Raw genomic sequence first — 20,220 nt, 5'->3', positions numbered from 1 at the left:
GAAGAAGAAGGAAGGGAGGGACATCTGGCATTGTTGTGTTTGTCTTCCCAAATCACTTTTATGTATGACGGAGCCCGGCTTTCCTGGAGATGGCTGAACACCTGCCTGCCCATGGGAAGTAGTGAATAAATTCCTTGTTTTGCTTTACCTATTAAATGGTTCTTATCTCAACCCTCAAGTTGTACATTCCAATTCTCCTCCCCATCCCTCTGGGTGAGGGGGAGTGAGTGAGCAGCTGTGTGGGGCTTGGCTGCTGGCTAGGGTTAAACCACAAGGGGATACGTAGAAGGAGTGGCTTCCCTGTTGGTGCTGTTCATTATATATGGTGCTGTTCCTCTCCCTTCATCATTCACTATCAACAAGAAATGTTTAAGCAGAGTCCACATTATGTGGAACAAACATAGTATTTCACTTTCGTAAGATCAGAAAGCTAAACCATCATTTCAGAGACAATACAATGTGTGTACTTTCACATATGCAAGTGGACTGAGAAACTCAGCAAGGCCTTCTTTCCTCCTTCTGTGTATTACTACCAAGTGCCTTGCACTTCAGATACTGTAATTTTTATTGGAGTCTCTTTCCTTAAATATGTATATAAAATATTTTTTTTAAAAAAGTAAAAGCTACTTAAAACTTCTTCTAAACAACATATACATTCGTGCCTAAGAAATGCCTATAAACTTATTCCTGATAAATGCACCACATATTCAAATCCTGACAGGATGAGAAGCTTATGTGTTTTCTTTGTAAAACCTAGCCGTTAAGCCCTGCTAGCTTTCACAAATAGGAGCAAGTATGACCAGCTATTTGGAAATGCTTTTCTTTCTACAAAAGTTGCATTGTGACATTAATCTTTGACTTTATTCACAAAGTTAGGTTCCTGTAGTCTGTGAATCTGCATGTAACATCCACTTTCATTTCTAGCCCTGATCCCTATAGCATGTTAGTATTTTATAATTTTTCAATAGATATTCCATACATGGAGATGCATATTATACCAGAAAAAATGGGTACAGACAAGAAACTGAAAATTCAGTCTTTGCTGTAACATTGAGATGATCTAAACAGATAGTGATTTTTTTGTTGTTGTTTTCTGATGAAAGGTAATAAGTTTTAGGGAGTGAAATCATTAAATCATTCCATGTAGAAGTTCATGCACAGTGCAATTTTGCCAGGTAACTCTGTGATTTAATTATTTTTCTCAGCATTTTGTGTGGCTAAAAGTACACAGTATGAGCTAAGTGATTGTACTGGGTGTAAGTGGAAAGGTTTTAGTGGGACCATATAGAGACCTCTGTGAGAAGAGACAAGGGCCTGCCCCATTCCAGGCATAGACAGCTTCAGACAGCTCCAACAGACACACCACGGGACACGGCTAAGCTCATCAGCCAAGCTGGTGGCACCTCTGTGAAAACATATTTAAGGGGTAAAAATACTGTGTAGTGGAATACGTGAGAGGAGTGAGAAAAAAGAACTGTAAGAAACAATCCTGCAAACACCCAGGTCAGAGAAGAAAGCGGGGGTGGGGGGGGGGGCGGGGGCAGGGGAGGAGGAGGTACCGCAGGTGTCAGAGCTTAAATTCCCTTGCAAGCTCTGGAGAAGACCATGGTGGAGAAGGTTGTCCCACTGCAGCCAATGGATGACCATGCCAGAGCAGATACTCACCCTGTAGGCTATGGAGAACCCCACATCAGAACAAGTGGTTGTGCCCTGAAGGAAACTGCAGCTCATGGAGAGCCAATGCTGGAGCAGGGTCCTGGCAGGAGCTGCCAGCTGTGGGCGGCCCACGCTGGAGCAACCTGTTCCTGAAGGACTGTACCCTGTGGAGAGGAACCACGCTGCAGCAGTTTTTGAAGAACTGCAGCCTGTAGACAAGAGTCTTGATAGAGCAGATTTATCCTGGACTGTAGCCTGTGGAGAGGACCTATGCTGGAGCAGTGGAAAAGTGTGAGAAGGAAGGAGCAGCAGAGAGAAACTGTTATGGACTGACCATAACTCCTCATTCCCCATACCCACCGTGCTGTGCGGGGGAAAGGACATAAAGGAGTTGGGAATGAAGAATGAAGTTGAGTCTGGGAAGAAGGAAGGAGGATGGGAGGAAGTTAGTTTTAGTTTTGGTGGATTGTTGGGGGTATTTTGTTGTGGGTTTTTTTGGTTGGTTTTTTTTTGTTTGTTTGTTTGTTGTTTTTTTTTAATTATTATTATTATTCCTCACTATCTAAATCTATTTTACTTGGCAATAAATTAATTTTCCCAAAGTATGTTTTGCCTGTGATGGTAATTGGTAATCTCACCATCTTTATCTAGAACCATGAGTTTTTCAGTTTTATTTTCTTCCTCTATTCTGTTGAGGTGGGGAAATGAGAGAGCAGCTGGGTGGGCATCTGGCAGCCAGCCAAGGCCATCCCACCGTAGTGGTTAATGTTTGATTATGGAGCTTACCAAAAGCAAGAGGAAAAAAATCAGTTCATTTGTGACCAGGTATCCTATTAATTAATTTACACAACCAAACAACATACTTTGCTACATTACTGTTTCAGTATTTTCTTAAACTAGTTCCATTTCTCTTCTGACAATGGTACTGTGCTGAAATAAAAGAATCCTGAGTCAAAAGTTCAAAAGGAAGATGGAAAAATCCTGTTTAATAATTCAATTCTGGCTAGTGGAATTTTACTGCAGAACTTATTTTCAGTTGTATGTAAATTCTAATTTGGAGCACATGATAAAATACTCATCTTGACCCTTATATTGGACTTCTCCCTTTCAGAATTTCATGAGTCATGTTAATACTTTTAAATTGGATTTTTAAAGATATTGTAACAGCTGTTTTGGACGTATTTCTTATATATACCACTACTGTTCCTACATTACAGTAACGGGTTTTTTTCTTCTTCTGTAGCATATAGATCAGTTATGAGGTGACTTGCTATAACATATTCATACAAAGAAATATTTTCTTACCAACTATTATTCAGAGACTGATTTGGGGAGGAAGACATAGAGCAGTCACATTCAGTAGCTACTATTAATTTGGACCAATGAAACCTCATGATTTATTCAACAATATACTTAACCAAGTAGGCACCAAAATGCTCTACAAAGCCAAGTAGGATAATTCAACCTGGATTTACCGATTTTGAGATTTATTGTGCCTATTTATGAAGCTATTAGAGCTGGTTGTGTATACATGCACATACATTCACACATGTAGTTCAGCTTTACTTACATACTTGTTTCCTTTAGCAAGTAAGCTTATTTCTTTTCAGTTTAGAATTAGTGATGCTCTTTTTTTCCATTTTATTCTCATTTTAAAGACATTTTTATCTTTAGCAAATGGCCTGCTTTAGTCCTATATGTCTGTGGTTAGGCATATCATGCATGTATCTATAGAAGCGTTAATACTTGGGAATATAATACATAAATAGGGTAAACCTTTCTCCCACCCCTACACCTTCTTTCTTTCTGTTCATTTGTTTACAGTTTCTATACAACTTTTCTCCATAAGATGGGATGTAATGGATAGAGGAGAAGAATATATTAAAAACCTATAATATATTCACTAAACATTACAAAATATGTTAACTCTCTTATTTCTGTGATACTCTCATTTCTAATGATTCTCTCTCATGTGTTTTCTTACCTCAAGGTAAATCCTTCCTTAGATCACTCATCTTCTTCAAAATAAGATTATTTGTCCAAATCATAGATATGCCAAGAGACTGAATTAGATAATGAAACACTTGAGAGTTAATTAGATGTCCTACATAGGTGAAAAATATTAGATTATGGAGGTGATAAATAACAGACTTGACCTTCAGCATCTTGTAAGTTAAAACGTTGAATATGATGAAGAAAATTGAGTGCTCATGAATTCACATTAATTGTTAGTATCAGCTTCCTTAGATGACCCAAACTTTAAGTGCATTGGCACTTTCATTGTATTTTCAAATTCCATTTTCTCCTTCACACATCAGGCTTTAAAATTCATTATTAACTCCTGTTTATGCTTCTTCAAAGCAGGACAATACTTACTGGAATATTATTCTCAGTAAATATCCGGCTCTCCATAACTACTCTCCTGGTAGTACTAAGCCCTCAGAATATAACGCTTCCTGGCTTCTGAATTTGAAGAACATGAACAATCAAACAGTTGGCTCTTGTTGAAATGAAAGGCCTGCAACAAACTATGTTGTAATGTCACATTGTGCTGCTGCTCTTGTGCTGTGAAGTTACCCTCTGCTATACGCATGTCTCCATACTTATGAGAGGAATAACAAAAAACAACTGACCTTGTTGTTTAAAACAGAAATCAGATAGTTACTAATTTGTATTCTACAGACTATTTTAAGCCTGGGGATTCTGAGATTCATTTACAATTAATTGCTGTTAAATGTTATTATCGTACAGAAGAAAAAAAAAAAAAAAACACATTAAGAAAATGAATGATTTTTGAAAGTGTAAAGTACTGCTTTTATCTACTCACATTACATAAAACAGTAAAAATACAAAAATGCTGGCTGACTTGATTGGAAACAAACTAAATTAGCAGTTCTGAAAATTGCTTTCTAGATCTATTGATGAGAAAAAATTGAATATTTAATGTGATTGGTACATTTACAAAATTTCATCTGTATTATACTATGTTTTCTGCTTTTGAATAAATACAAGTTTCAACCAGTGTTGACAATGAATGAAAAAATAAAAGGAGAAATCAAGTGTTTGAGTGGCTTTTGAGATTTGGCTCTGAACTGCTTACACATTTTTTGATGGTAAGCCTCTTTTATCTTCCAAAAAAATACCTAGCTCAGTGCTAGAGATCTGAGCTGACGACTCCACAGGGGGCATAGGGTTGTTGAATTATGCTGAAGTATGCATATATGTATATATTCAGTACATATACATTGCTTTACACATATTCCCACACACAAGACTATCTAATAAAAAGCATTTAAAAGTATCTCACGGGAGGAATTTTGCTCCTAAGTAGATGTGTCATACAACAGGTAGAAATTCAGAAATGAGAATTAAGAGTAAACCTGGGGGAAATATATCCAAAATGCAGTGAAAATAAGTCTAAAATTTGATAAAAACAAGTAAACAAACAAAACAAAACTTGATGGATTTCATTTAAAGGATAAGATGGTGAAACAAGTGTCAACATAAGATTGCTTATTTTATACATCCCATAGCTAACTCAATTGTTATTAAAATCAGAGCTGACTGAGCAGAATTATTTTAAATTCTGAGAATTTTAACATTGCTGATTCTACTTCAGCCAGAATTTAATTTTATTCTCCTCATAATATTTTCAATGACAATCAAAAAAGAAGTTTTGACAATTCTAAAAGGGTTTTTTTTGCATAATTATTAAAATATTTTAATGGAGTTTACTTAAAGAAAATAGTATAACATTTCCAGAACTTTTCTATTTTTTCTAAAAGCATTAAATTGACTCAAATCAGGCTTTTTTCTCAAAAAGTTTTGGCTCCAAAAATCTTTATTTTTAGGGGTTTTATTAAGATTTTCACTTTTTACAGTTAATGTAGCTTTTTTCTTTTTGTGATACTCTGGACAAAAGCTCCCTTTACTGAAAGCAGAGTATCCAGTCTATGTAGAAGTTTTAAAAGAAAATCTGTTTAGATGAACTATATAGATGTGAAACCCCCAATCATTTCCTTTGAAGTCACATATTTTTTCTCTTCTGATTTTTGCCTAGCAAGCTGTCAAAATTCACAGAAAGTAGCACATTGTAAAAGTACAGTTTAGAAACCTAAAGTAGGTTACCTTTCTGTTCCATATCCACAGAGTTTGTCTTCAGACCATCATAGGTCAATTCAGCAACAGGCAAGCTGAATCCTTAAGGACATTTTCTAGGTTATTGCTAACAGCTATCATTGAGAAATAACCCACCTGAAATAAACATATTACATTTTCAGACTAGGAAGCACTGGCTTGCAGTAGATTACAAAAAAGAAACATTTTCTGCCTTTAAATGCATTCAATTTTAAGGTTACTTCTCGGTTTTTAAATGTATTTTTTTCCTAATAAAATTATTGTACATTTCCAGCCTCAGATATTGGCAGTTAGTCAAATGGCTACTTTGTGTCTTGGTGCCTCATTCATTGGCCTTAAATCCATAAAGAAACTATAAACGGAACAGCATTTAAAACACTTCACTTACTCAGAGGTGAATTTTCATTGTCCCTGTGAGAGGGAACAGTAAATTTGATTCATTAAGTTAATTATGTACTTATGTAAAGCATTTTGCAAAATTATTTCTAAAATCTACACAAGGTCATAACAAAGCTTTTCATTTAGTCTTTTTTTTTTGAGTTTAAAATGTCTCACAGCCATTTAAAAAAAAAAAAAAAAAGATCTGTGTCCTGTAAACATGCATACATTCACACACACTTTCTTCACCTTTTCCATTTCCATAATAACCCCAAGCATGCTTTTCACCCATGTAGTATATATAAAACAATTCCGTCTACTGCATATTTTATTTTAGGAATTAAAAACCTGTTTATATCTTCATCATAACTTCTAAAGCTAGATATGACTATATCACTGGAAAATTTACTCTTGTATGGTGGTTAATCCACTTCAGTTCCCACCTCAGGTTTCAACAACCCAGTGACAAAAAAAAAAAAAAAGAGTTCAGCAGTTTTCTCACCTCACATTATTTGCAAGCTTATTTTTTGAATACTTTGCCAGTATGATGAGTGCATATACAATGATCATAAAGAAGAATTTATTGATGTATAAGGACTATTAGTTGCTGTGCCCTTGCAGTATTTTACAAGAATTTTGCATATTCAGTAATCCCATCATACCTTAACAGGATGGGATGCAGCTCTATCAATAATTAAAGCTGAAAAGCATGTGTAAAATCGGGACTTAACATAAGGGAGGTAAAACATTTTAGCTTCAATAGTCCTAGGAGTCCAGTAAAGGGAGGAACAGCTGGAGTATCTGACAAGATACTGGGTATTGTTGCACATAGACTAATACTTCTAGGTAGGTTGGCCAGAAACTGTAGCATTATCCTGTTGATGAGGTAACCTGTACTGTATGGTGACTCAAAAGACAAAACCTCTTGCTTCTACTTTTGCCTTTAGAGTTTGTGTCTTACAAAATATCTTTCTGTTCTTTCAAGGGAAAAAAAAAAAAAAAAAAGAGTTAGGGGAGGGGAACATTATTTGCATATAGACAGCAAAATTACAGATAAATTGCAATCTAATATCATCCTGTGAAGTTTTTCTTAATCCGGACGGTCTTTAAATACCCTCTGTTAAACATAATGTAAACATGTCAACAATAGAAAATAGAAAGTGACGCAAATTTTGAAGAAAACTACAGACCATTTTTCCTTCTAGGGTGAATAGGGGCTTTATGACTGACTGTTTCAAGGTCTATTCAAAGGCTTAGAAGCTCTATGTCATAACCTAATCACTTAACAGAAAATGCCAAACGTGAGCAGAAGTAACATCTAGAGAAAAAAGAGTCTGCATGAACTCAAAAGAAACACTTGTCAGAAGGCATGTCTAGGCTATAGGTGTTGAGAAAATATTGAATTTCAGGAGAACCCACTTACAGTATCCTACAGAAATCTCAAAGGGGGTTGAAGAGGAGAAGGCTGTGTTTTCAGAAAGGACTTAATGACATTAATTCCCAAGATCCACTGATGCTACTAAATGAAAAAGAAACAGAAAGACACAGAAACAGTGCTAGCTGGCAGTGAAACAATGAAAGAGACAATGTATACAACTCATCATTATCTAGGAAGGACTGGACATTTCCACGCTGCCTTGAATTTAGCTTCGTATCTTCTCTGGCCTCAGTGTGGTGCTGTGCCCCTGAAAGGCCTAATCTCTCATGTACATATCTGGAGAGGCTTGTTACTGATGAAGTATCTGGAATAATGTGTTGTGATGCAGCCAGCCAGACTGGTGCTTTCATGGTATGACATCAGGCTGTTTCTTTCAAGTTTGAGGAAACATTAATTTATAATATGGCTTTTTAAATCACCTTTTCGTAGCAAAATAGAAAAATCTTTTAAAATATATTGATAGGAATTATATTTAAACTATAAATTTCTTGTCCAGTATGCCCTGCTACCCTCAATTTTTGCCAAAGAAATAAATTCATCAGCTGTTCTCATGTAGATTTTCTCCTTTATGCAGGTTTCCACATTCTTCATCTTGAATTGGATTCTCAGCACCTGCACCTGGGGCAGCTGTAACAATGTCTTTAAAAAAATCTGAAATAGTTCCTGGAAAGGACAATGCTGCTGCTGACTGAATCAATACAATGACTGACCAGTAGTTAAATGAATACACCTGTGCCTTTTCTTTCTCAACAGTGTAAAAGTATCTGTTACACTAAATGAGCCTGCAGTTTACACTATAAGTTTGTCACTCATAAAGTTTGCTGAGACTTTTTTTTGGGGGGTGGGGGCAACGGGGGGTGGCAGGGGAGAGGGGCATTAAAGGTAACTGGCTAAAACCACTCATAAAATTATAGATGGGTTTCTAGCCCACCTATTAACACTACAGAGACAGTGAATGGTATATGAGATTTTTAACAACTTTGGAACTCCTCAAACCCCTCTGCAACTATGTATGGGGAAAATTTGTTTTCTACCAGTTATATAGGTATGGCTTATGAAAGCTCATGCAATCTGTGACAGGCAACAAGGCCACTCTTAGGATATAAATAAGATTCCCGTATAAACTAGTGTCAGGCTGATATGGCATGCTGTTCTGCCTCACAGCTGGGATAGTAATAATTCTCTACAGCAATCTTTTGTTAGCTACTCTATGATGAAATTATGCTTAAATTGCAAAAAATAACAGTGTGACATGAAAACAAGTTTCTCTTATCTCTGGACCTACTATCACTTAAAGCGGTTGCTTGCCACTGCATTTAGTCACAAGTCACGATCTCTTGTGAACTGTATGCATTAGTCTCATAGTAACTCAGAAACACTATTCAGCATGTAGGTTGGCATAAAATGCAAGTTTCCAGATGTAAAGCCACTTCACAAGGAAGTGTATTTGTGGAATCATCATTGCTCTCTTACAGCTTCCTGAGGAGGGCAAGTGGAGAGAGAGGTGCTGATCTCTTCCCTCTGAGATCCAGAGACAGGACACATGGGAATGGTTCACACCTGTGCCAGGGGAGCTTCAGACTAGATGTTAGGAAACATTTCTTTCCTGAGAGGGTGGTCAAACACTGGAACAGTCTTCCTAGAGCAGTGGTCAATGTCAATCAAGCCTGTCAGCATTAAAGAGGCATTTAGACAATGCCCTTAACATGCTTTAACTTTTGGTCAGCCCCAAATTGGTCAGGCAGCTGGACTAGATGATCATCTAACTTATCTGTTAGAACAAAACTGTTCTGTTCTGTTCTATTCTATTTTTCTGTTAATCTAATCCACTTTACAAATCAAGTCAAAGTAATAGAGTGGCAGCTTAAAGTCAGAAACAAACTAGAGGTAGAAGTGGAGTTCTTAAATAAACATTACCAATAAGAAATAACTATGTGGAAACTTACTTGGAAATTTACTATGAGACTTCAGCATCAAAGAAAACAGGTGTAACAATCTATAAAATATGTCAGAAAAGGAGCTAAACAGACACAGTGAAAATAACAAGTCAGTTAAACAAAGGAAGAGGAAATTTTCCTATTTAACCATATGTAAACAGACAGATTTTTATGAGGCAAGTAATGATGAATAAGCTTTTAAAAGTAAGAAATGTATACATTAGTCCAGAAGACATGCATTAAAGTACAATTATGCTACTTCATTGCAGATAATAGGTCACATGTAGTAGATTTTGTCCCTGTACCAAGCAAGATGAGCTATGAATATGAAATAAATGGAGGCCATCTGTGGGAATAGAAGAAATTACAGTTATTGCTATTATACCTGGTTTGTTTCTGAAGGACAGTTCAATTTGCAGTGTCAAAAAACTTGACACCATTGTATCCACCACAATTTGCCTCGCATGTGTACAAATATATATCTTCTTTCTAAATTCTTTTTCCTGCCTTTCCTGTTGTCCCCTTCCTTTTATTGATCACCATTTTTCCCAAAGTGCCATAATTTTCTTTTGATCTACAGCAACATGAATTCAAGGATAATTTCCTCTTTATTTTAATTTTTTCATGTCTTCTGTCCTATTTATAACAAACTCTTTTAATTCCATCATCTTGAATAATCAGTCCCTGTGCCCTCTGTCAGAAGGGTTGAATTTCCATCTGCTTAGTGATAATTTCACCTTGAAGAACTGCTGTCTTGACAGCAAGATGGACTCTTCCACTGAAAGTGTTATAGGAGTAAACAGTACAAAAAGACAGGAGGAAGCAAGCCCAAGGAGTGTGTGGGGTTCAGGTTCTCTTTAATGATTTTTTTAAATGTCTAGTCTCCATCTTGCTACTGACTGTTCTGTCAGAATTTAAATAATTCAGTCAGCTGATTAACAACTGCTAACCATGTTAAAAGGAATTGACTTCTCATGTTTTAAGGTATTCTGTCTTTTCCTGTAGTAACATGAGTTCAGAAACTGGGAACAAGAAGAAAAATATTTTCCTTTATTATAACACCTATAACAAGTATTATAGCTTATTATGATAAATGCTAGTGTCAACAGATGGTCTTTTGTCCTAAACATTAGCAAATGAGTGTCAGAACAGCTGTGAGTCTGTTACAATTTTTTACTTGAAGATGAAAGGTTGCTCAATGGTCACCTTTAATTAGCTCTGCAACCAGGTGTCATGTAACAACGAAACAGGCATTTTTGTCATACAGTATAAAAAAAATAATTAAATAATAATAATAAAAAATCTATTCTCTTTTTCCTGGTAATTCTCAAATGCAGACTTTCATGTTAAGAAGGGGGGTGGGGTGGGTGGGTGGTCCTCAGACCCTTTATATTTGATAAGCCTGTCAGTTTGCCAAGAAAGATGAGACCCTGTGCCTGACCACCCTGTCCACTACCTGCGTTTTGACAGTCCACTGTATCAGAGGGTGATATGATTGACCTACACAGGGAGCCCCCCGACACTGAGTAAAATCCCTTACAACTACTCAAATCTCCAGAGATTTATACAAAAATGAACTTCAGCTGAAGACTTTCATTATACTAAATGCAAGTATGTAACAGAATAATGTTCAAAGATTGCCAGTGATAATATGACTGCAAAGCAAGCTTGAAACAATATACCTAATAACAGCTCGCACGAGCTACTCATAGAAGAAAGTTCTTATCAAACAGGTGCCCCTGTGGATGAAGACAGGATCAGCCCGTCAACTGCTCCCAGAAGTTACGATGGAGTCTTCCCTAACTTCTTCCCTCCTTTGCTTACTTTTTATACTTCATAGTACATTTTATATTCATCGTAATACACAGGACTGGTTACAAGTTTCTTGCTTCTAATGCAAATTAGCGCACATCCTCGGATAGCATTACTGAAGTTCTCTACTAACTACACATGCTCCTTAAGTGGGGTTTTGCCCTCTTTCAGGGAGGCTTTTTGAGTTGGAGGTCGCAATCTCCCACTACCACAATTACTTTGTCCTACTTTCGCCTTATCAGCTTGGCCAGAACTTTCTCACTTGGAGGATTCATTCTGCATAAATTAGATAACGGTGCTCTTTTTCCCATCTGTTCTTTGTCTCCCAGGGTTGAGTCCCTTGATTAGAAGTTCTTTTGTTCATCAGTTTTTTACAACTTTAGAGGGTAGGTCAGCTTGACCTAAACTTTGTGCACAGATTTGTTTAACACATAGTTAAACACTACATCAGAATTTGGTAATTTGGGAATGCAGACAATTCCCCACCTTTTGGACTTATTTCAGTCTAAGACCAGTTCATCTTCTTTACATTTGGGTGGAGCTTGAGTGACTCTAGTCATACGTATTTTTGTCATTGATTGGTATCACATGCCCAGTGAGGTGTGGTAGTACCCTGGATGCAGGTAACTTTGGGAGGAAGGTGTGTGTTGGTGTTACAATGAGATCACCTCATCCGAGGAAAACAATTTTGGCATAATTATTGGGTCATTATTATTATATGACATCTCATCTTCTCAATTGTGTGGTACCATCAAGTTCCCATTCCTGCAGGGAGTACAACAAAGGCTGGCTGCAGGGTCTCCACTCTGCTTCACCCTCCTTTACTCCTATCAGCCTGTGCTGAGCTGGCAGGGTGTGTCGCTTAAGGAGCCGTGGTAAAGTAGATTTCATGCATGCCAACCATCATGAAAGCGATAACTGTATTTTACCCTAAAAAGCATTCTGTAATGTTACGTTTCTATTAGGTCCCAGTTTCCTCTAATTCCCCCCTGAAGTAATTTTCCCACACAGACCAAAGGAACTCCTGAAGAAAGACTGGCTACAGTGCACTCAACCGCGCTGTTGCACCCGAATACTACTACAAGCCCACAGAACTTGTAATCATTTGCTTCTGAGATTTATAGTGAGCCAGAATGAAGAGGATTAGAGCCACAGGATTTACTGATCCATTAGTCAGTGAAAAAATATGAAGGTGTTTAGTTCTGGGTTTTCCCCTGTTCTATAGCATGCAATTTGAATAGAGGGGATTAGGGTGAAGGACAGAAATGGAAGCAACAGAAATTAAATCTGTATGAACAGGTTAAATATTAGCTAAAGTTGTGGAGTCTCTGTAAACACTTCCTTTAATAAAGATCTAGTTTAGTTTCAAATGCATTGAGTCCCATGAATAAGATAGATTTTACTGGCTTACTCGTACCGGTCACATACATATAAAAGTACTCAGCTCACCCATACCAATCAGTCTTTTTTATTCCTTTAGTTAGAAGATACTCTGTATTCCTCAAAGATAAAGTTACAAATCAATATGCAAAATATATTGTGTGTGGAAACAAATATCTTAAATTCAAGTGAAAATAAGTAGGATTTGCATATATCCTCTTCTGCCACCCTTCAACAGATTCTGTAAAAAACTCCTGGTCAATATATGTCAGTATGAAACACTATGAACATAAACCCCAATATATTTCAGTTTCTCTGTCTCTGGCCTTTGTAATAATTACATTGTTTTTTGGAGCAGTCATGAAATTTTAATATAAATTGTATCTTCTTGTAAGATATTAATGTAGCTTATGTAGCTAAAGAGTCATTATACTGCTTATTATTATGTGCATGCGAATGTTGTTTTCTGTCTAGTTATAGTTGCTTTTTATTAAACAAGGGAAAGGTCACTCTAAAGGTTATACCAGCTTTACTATGACAGTATTTAAGCTGTAGCACAAACTTCCCATGATGTCCTGAGAGGCTGTAAAAGATATTGTGATATTTTCATCTACTAATTGCTCCTTCAAGTGACCTGATTGTAGAGAAATTATCTATCTCAGCCTTCATTACATATCCAGACAGATATGACTCTATGTGTACTGTAGAGAACTATAAACATGGGATGATTAAAAAAACCCACAAACATAAAAGAAAAAAACCCAGCCACCAAAACACCAAGGGCATAGGTTGACACTGGAAACCTTGGGACTATAAATAGCTCACAACCAGTTAGCTAAAGAAATACAGTCCTGGGACCTGGGAAAAACTAGATTCAGCAGTAAAACAAAAGTGCAAAGAACAAGTTTCTGATGTACATGAAAAATGCATAGTAAATTAAGATGTAACATGGCTTTGCAATAATATCAGAGAAAAAGGTATACGTAAACCTTTGTGTGTAATGATTTTAACTGTTTTTCTTATTATTGACAACAAATACATGGCTTTCTCTATAAGGTGTGTTATCTTTTTGCCCATAATATTTTGAATATAAAACTATGAGATCTTATGCAAATTGGGAGGCAGTGTAATTTGAATGAGAGGGGATGTGGAAATCATTGACTGAGATGAAGCACCTAGGCATCTACACAATCACTGCAGCCTTTTTTAATATATGAAGGACAATCATAATCTCTAATACTGAGCACAAATCATGCAGTTCAATATACTTAATTCCAATACAGTTGTTTTGGTATCTTTGTTGACCAAAGCCTGTTTACAAAGGAGTTAACACTATACCAAGATTATCTGTTACTCTTCTTGTTCTGATTCTGTCTGGTTATGGAATAATAATTTTGAAACTGAAGCAAATTCTATACAGCAGAGAAAATCTTCATCCTAAACCAAAAGTAAACAAAAGCATCACATTTACTTGTCATAGATGCTGTTCTCTGAATGGATGACTCAGTATGTGCTCTTACAGTACCTAAACCAAAAGACTACCATCCTCATTAGAGTTCCTGAGTGCATGCTTTGTTTTCAAATTTGCTTTGCAAGCAAGTCACAGTTGTTATACCAAATACAACCCAAAGACATCTATTTCTAATGATAAGATTACTTGTTACTACAATGTGCCTCTATTAAATCAAGCATTTCTCTTAGAGACAAAATGTATGTTAAAGGTCATTTCTACTGTGAAAAGTGCAAATTTCTACAAAGCATTTTAGTAACATCCTTTCATTGACCATATTCCCTTAAGCAATGACCACAGGAGAGCTAACACATTTTTTTGCCATCAGTTTGGTGGCTGCAGACTTTAGACGTTTCATCAATTTAGCCCTCAGGATTTTTTGTCTCGTTTCACAAACACTGGCTGAAATTAAAGTGATTTTATATCCTTTTCTTTATGAATGAATGGTTTCTTTTCTGCTTCAGTCTTAGCTCACTGTTAGAAAGAAAAGCTTTGTATTGTTTTAGTCATTTTTTGTTTCTTACCTATCTGATGTGTTTAATTTACTGTAGTCTGCAAACTACAGAACAGTCTACATTCTTTCACTAGTTTCATAGTGAGCCCTTCCTCTCCCTGCCTCTGACCTCTGTTATTTCTAAAACAGTTTCACTAGTCAGCTGTGAATATGTAAGCTTTTAAGAGAATTACTTTGTCCCTCCTATCCCCTTAATTGCAATCAATCAGCTGGTTTTACTCACTAACTTCAAACACTATCTGATGCTGACTTCAAAGACATTTATTCAAAGGGTTTATTTTTCATACTGGCATAGAGAAAGACAGCAAGTCAAATATAATTGGTTGGAGTAGAGAGAAGTACTTTATGTGTAAGCAACATGCTTCCTTTTGCACTGCTTCTCCACTTCTCTGTGAAGCACAGACAAGAACTCATCTCATTTTGTAAACTGCCGTGAGACAATGTCATGTATTTTTTACATTTTGCTGAGTATGTATATATAACCAGGATTCAGTAGAATATCAAGGTGTTTCTTTTAATTACTTATTCCATAACTGTTTCAGCAGTTTCTTACTTCGAAAAAAATCCTGTTATGAGGGATCCATAAGTGTGTGAGAGTACTTGCCTCTTTCAGAGTCAATCAACCAAAAGGCTCTGAAAAGTGGCATTGGGACTGCATGTGTGTTATATATACTACACAGACCAAGCAAAGAATGCATGCTGAAAATATCAATTATCATCAACAGTTCTAGAGCCAGGGCCAGCTAATCAGGGCCACCTCTTCAGCTTCCACCAATAGGAAATCTGATCCAAATTGGCAGAATGAAGAGCATGGACCTTAAGGTACATGCAAAACAATCTAGTATTGCTTAGGGGAAAAAAATGCAAAACTGTCTGTTTTCTGTGTATTGCCATTGTCTAGTCCTGCCCAAACTGGGTTAGCTCTCAAACTGCAGATGTGTGTGGAAATCTACCTCTTTTCCAAGAGAACTATGAGAAGTATGTGGTACACAGTACTACTGTGTAACGTTGCGTCTGGATCAGCAGCAGTCCCAAATGTTTGTGCTGGTGGTGGAGGAATTTTTTTATTCTTTTTTTTATTATTATTTGTGATTGGATTACAAATCTTGCTGTGTTTGCTTGACCTCACTTTGAAAATCACTGTGTCAGGTGTTTCTAGGCAATTAAACTGTCTTATTATGCACGTGTATCCGGGAACAGAGGTAGTATGTCGGTCTGTCACTTATCTATCCACATGTGTTCTGATGACCCCAAACCTGTATCTTCATGGAAAGCTAATATATACAGATTACTTGCTTCATAAAAGTACCTATTAAAAAAATATATAAATTTGTTCTTTAGAAAACACTTAAAATAGTTTCTGAACTCCATACTGAAATAATATCTCCACGCAGCCTGATTCTTACAAACACCTGTTATTAAGGGTTTTTTCAGTTTTGGAAGAATACCTAGACAGCTCTATGAATTGTCTGATTTTTGCTGTATACATCTTTCAGATCAGATCATATAATAAGATTATAGAAATGTCTGTAAAATTAGGTTGCTGTGATAGAATGTCAGGCTATACTGGGATTAATTGTTTGCATTCTAGTCCCAGATAGTTCAGTTGTTGGTTTATTTTAAGTGACTGTGTTAATCAATCATATGTCTTTTTTTGGAGAGTTTTTTTGGTCAAATTATGAGTATTGCTACCACACAAAAAAATCCAAAAACGTCAACAGATGAAAAAGCATGAAACCAGGTCATATTAGCATCTCTGTGTACTACATACAACAATGTGAGTTCTAGGAATAAAGAAGAATTTTCTCAGGAATAAAATCAAACCTTTGAATAAAATTAATTGGGATATAATAGCATAAGTAGCCTTTTTACTATAAATAGCAGGCTTCTAGTATTTTAGGATTTTCAGAGGTGGGGGTGGTAATAACCCCCCCAACATCTTGAAAAACCTAAAAATCTATGGTGTCATATCACTCAATAATTTAATAAGCATAATATGTATAATCCTTTCTTTTTTTCTGCAAGGCAACTTTCCACAGAATTTGCCCATTGAAAGACAGAACAAAGCTGATGTAGACACATCTAGACTCCTGTCCTAATTCCTGGAGTGGGAATATGTCACAGTAGAACAATGGCAAAGGAAGAATCAGCCAGTGTGTTCCAGTTTGTGTTAAAAGCTTGTAGAACGGCCAAAAATTAGTGAAGCCAACAGGTGGCATTTCTGGGCACTGTCCACCTGGGCTCAGATCCTGTACTGCATTTTCTAACTGGCAAGGCAGAAATTCTGGCTTAATGTGATTATCACTCTGAGTATTAATGTATTGGCTCTGGGTTGCAGAGCTGGCCAAGTCATTGCTGCCAAGACATTAATACTCCTTGTGAATAGGAAATTGAGCCAGATTCTTCAACATCAAAGTCAATGAAATCATTATTACTTATGTCCATTCAAACAGTGATTCTCAGCCAGGAGAATGACTATTCCGAGAATGTAAAAAAAAAAAAAAAAAAAAAATCATATATACAATCTTAAAAAAAAAGAAAAATATAACCATAGAGCAGAAAAAATTACATTCATATAGATGTCAGCAATAAATACAGACAGGTAGATGTGAATGCTGTCAAAAATACGATGAGCAAGATCAGGCCAATAGGGTTTTTTTAAACATGTGAAATCGAGAAATGGAAATACAGATACAGTTTAATCCAGTCTGATGAGACATAGTAGAACCCAGAACTTTAAAAATAAGATCCTCATACAGGGAGTTTTACCAGGGGATCTTTGAAAATATCACACTACATATTGTCAACCAAACACATCTTATGACCTTTTCAAAGCAAGCTAATTCTCAGCAACTTCATGAGAAAATCAGCCCTGTGATTAGACCTCCTACACTGCAACTAACAAATCTGTCAACTGTTTCACTCCTGTGTAGAGTCCAATGCTGTCTGACCAGGCTTTTTCAGCTACTCTACACAAGAAGGGTGTGATATTTTAATATCAAATTTTCTTTTTTGAAGATATTGGATGTTATATGGGTTTTTGATTTAGTGGAGTATGCAGCGATGTACTGAAGTCCCAATACAAGCACAATATAGCAATTGCAATAAACAGTTGGATCACATTATAAACACTATTTCCACCATCAGTCCTTGCACACTCACTGTCACAATGTTGGGCATCCTCAGTCACTGGGAAGGAGTTGGAGTTAGCTCAAACCCATTGCTGTTTTCAAAGCATTCTGTTGGTTGCTTGGGTTTTATACTCTGTGTTGGGCTGAGCCACAAATACACTTCCCCTATTGCTGGCCTGTCTGGCTTAGAAAGATATGCACACTTTTTTGCAGGGAAGGCCATTTACAGTCATTTTAACAGATTAGTTCAACTGTTAGTCTAAAACAAAGGTCATCCTCTGGTCTCCTGTGTTAAGCTCATCTTGCTTTACAACAGCTGTGGTTCACCCTGTACTCTTTCTTCCCTGAGCATCACAAGCACATTGCCTGTGTCCATCTTCTCTGAGCCTTCTTCCATTGTAGGGTTTTGGTGACTGGTCACACCATAATGTTGATTTCATGGCAGCAGAAGGAAACTTCTATTGATAAATAAGCAGGTTTTATTTGTGGGTATATGTCACTGTGTGGAATATGTAGCAGTTTTGTTAAGCTAATGAAAAATAAAAATGTTCTTCACTTATACTGCACCTCTAGGACAAACCATAGATAGAAAGGAAAACTAAATAAACAAATTTTGCTCCTAATCCCAACATTGGCAAATAAGATGGGAATCATTTATTTACCAGGAAATATCAGGTATGCAGACAAATGCACCCAACAGTACCTGTGCTGTCAGAAAAGTTTCACATGAGTATATACAAAACACACCTATGTCACAGGAAAAGAAACATAAAAAGACTGAGTATTAATTAAATATGGGGGTTTATGTAACTAAGTAACTGATGGATAATGCTAAGAGATTTGGGAAATCCATGAGCCAGGACACCTTACAAGGTATTTTATTCCCAGCATACTTTTCTTGATCTCAAAAAATTTAACATAGTGGATTCTCATTTTATCCGCATGGGTCAAGAAGAAAGCTGCTACCACAGGTGGCTAGGAGTGGCATTGCATATCTATATTCCTATGATGGCGTGCAATTACAGATATGTTTTGGCATGCAGTGAGATATCTGGGAGCATTCCTGGGTCCTCAGCCATAATGTATCTGCCACATTGGCACAATTGCCCAGAGAAGTGTTTCAGTGCTGAATGTCAGTCAAAAAGAAATGGCCTAAAATATTAGTCCAGCCCACATGAACATAAGTAGGAATGACTTAATGGTTTCATTAACAAAAATAACCTCCTGTAGATATCCTCCTGATTCACATTAAAATGTCAAACAACAATCCTGTTATATCGTGAGGTCTTGTATTGACAAAACTGCTCAAAACTTACAGAAAAAATGGTCAATATTTTAATCTGTATTTATTGTTTCATTTTATTACTTCACTTTGGCTTGCTTTCAGCTTTCATTTCCTATTGCTATTATGATAGGAAATAAAATACCATAGGGAGGTTTATTTTTATTTGCTTTCAAATCATCCTTAGAAGGTCTAATCAAATACATATTGGATAAATATGGAGGTACCTTAAATTTCCACAGTTTCCCTGAGCTTAGGTAAATCATTTTTATTATAAATCAGAATTATAAGGAGCAGGACAGTCGGTTCTAGAGAGCTCACCATGTCCCCATTACAAGTGGTAGATGCGGCACATCCAATAGTTTTGTCATTTTCTTCCTCTTTTTTTTTTATTAATGTAAAAAACAGGCTTATAAGTTTGCTTATAGTACAAAACTGCATTTAATACATTTATTTCTGGTAAAATAAGTGAAATATCTAATAAAACATTTCCAGTTTATTTATATTTTCTGATGTCTTACTATAAACTGTGCCACATGTTTAAATACATGTTTACATGTATTCTTCAATTATTAAAAAAAAAAAATCAGCTTTAGGTTTTTTGCATCTCTGAAAGTTAAAGCTAATCAAATTTCTGTTCTGTGCAAGGAAAAATATTCAGTTGGGTGTTGATCTTTTGTTTTATGTTTTATTCACTGACTTCTTTATCATAAGTAAATCAAGTCTAGGTTTTCTTTGAGAATTCTTTGTTGATTCATCAGTTCATATCAAGACTACTTAGTAATATTTTAAAGGATATGATTTGACAAGTTATTTATGGTACATAATTGGCTTCCTTTGCTTATATTTAAAGTATTATGCAAGCAGTAAAGCCAAATCAATACCAACACAGAGGCTCAGGAAGTTTTTTTCTACAAAGAAACTTGTTTACATGCCTCATGAAATTTCTTTTCCTAATGAACTTTAAACAAACACGCAAGCAAAAAAAAGCTTCATAGACAAAATATTCTAAAAATTATATTGACTGAACAATGTTTAGTCAAAT

This window comes from Falco punctatus, assembly GCF_963210335.1.
Source record: "Falco punctatus genome assembly, chromosome: 2".
Lineage (NCBI taxonomy): Eukaryota > Metazoa > Chordata > Aves > Falconiformes > Falconidae > Falco > Falco punctatus.
Note: the sequence above shows the minus strand (reverse complement) of the source record.